The sequence below is a fragment of the Acyrthosiphon pisum genome, chromosome A1 (genome assembly GCF_005508785.2).
Source record: "Acyrthosiphon pisum isolate AL4f chromosome A1, pea_aphid_22Mar2018_4r6ur, whole genome shotgun sequence".
NCBI lineage: Eukaryota > Metazoa > Arthropoda > Insecta > Hemiptera > Aphididae > Acyrthosiphon > Acyrthosiphon pisum.
This window is the reverse complement of record NC_042494.1, coordinates 10,271,336-10,273,093: the sequence shown is the minus strand read 5'-3', so window position 1 is coordinate 10,273,093 and position 1,758 is coordinate 10,271,336.

Genomic DNA, 1,758 nt, shown 5'->3' with positions numbered 1-1,758 from the left:
TACTTGCCCCCCAAAAATCGATTTTCATGTATCAAAATACTAAGAAAAATATTCTGCTTTGGAATATAAAATTAAAACCCTATGTTGTCATTCAAAAAAGTAAAAAACTTAAAAAAAATATTTAAAAATATAATTTTTTAAGAAAAACGTTGTTTTATAAGCGACTTGAAACTTTGTAAAAAAATATTTTCAATAAAATTTAAACTTTTTGAAATAATGAGTGTTGTTTGATAAAAGAATCACCCGGTATATATACCGTTTGGGCGAGGGTTTATTCTACCAAAACTACGGTTTGGAGCTTTGTGAAAATAAGGTTTAGATTGGTTTATAAGTTAATTAATTATATTATATTGTATAGACGTATAGTAATACACATGGTACATAATTAATCATATATTGGTATAGGTAGATATAATTATATTATTATAATATAGTAATCTACAGTAGACAAATAATAATTTAAATAACGAGTCATATTATAATATTATAAAATGGTTTGAATTGGTTTATTCAATTTTGGCAAATTGGATCAAGATGGTACTTTTAAGTGGTCATTTTTCGATTTTCTCAATAGTTATTTAATGCCACGAGAAAAACCACCGACAAATTACGAAAAACCGCTGAAAACGAGATTTTAATTAAGGTATAACACTTACCACAATAAAAACGAATAAAACATTGTGACGAATTAAAAAATATTAATTCAACTTACAGGTTATAATAAATCTATACATATAAAATCCAAATACCACTGACTCACTCATCGCTGTAACTCAAAAACTACACAACGTACGAACTTGAAATTTGGAATAGAGGTTCTTCTCATATTACCGCCGCGCCGTGCAATAAGAAAGGATTTTCAAAAATATTGCGTTTTAGTGGAGTAATTAACAATTATAATTATTCACCACCAAAACATGTTGTGCTGCACGGCACGGGCGCCGGTGATATTGAATTGAGTCCATGCTACTTTTATGTGTTTGAATTGAGTTCATCTTAATATCTTTGAATTGAGTCCGTATAGATAAAATTTCATACCACCTGATAAGCCGGAGACCTCGAACCTTGCACATCATATTATTATACCAGATACGCAAAGATAACGGATATCATCAAAGTCCCGGGGCCCGGTGGTATATAGGTACTCTTTCAAAATCAATTAGTCGTGCCGAATACTTCGTTAACACACAATTAGTTAATACTTACATATTGAACGATAAAAATAATCTTATGCATCGCGCGTACACCAATACTCCAATTATATTTTAAACAATAAAATAACCCCCCAAAATATATTAATATATAAATATTAAATACTCCTAAAAATCCGGAATGATCAACTATGACTTCAATACTATTTTATGTACACTGTATACAAATTAACTACAAAGATGTACTAATATATAGGCTATATTTTATCTCCCATCTATCTGTAGACTGCCTACTTGATAATATACTGTTCGCATAACCATAAGCGAAACTCACGGGCAACGCCACGCGGGATGGCTGAAAATTAAAATTTAATATGATTTTGCTTCCATACCTATGCAGAGGCCAGAGCGAATTACACCCAAAAAGAGTTAATTAATCACAATTTTTTTTTCCCCGGGCCACGCCGGGTTATTTAGCTAGCAATAACAATATAAAATATCCAGACTGACAAACCGTCTTCGCTCAGAATCGTTTTTCGTATTCAATGAGCCCGTTTCGCCCAAAAATGACCATCCCCGTTTCACCCAAATTTGGTTTCTATATGAT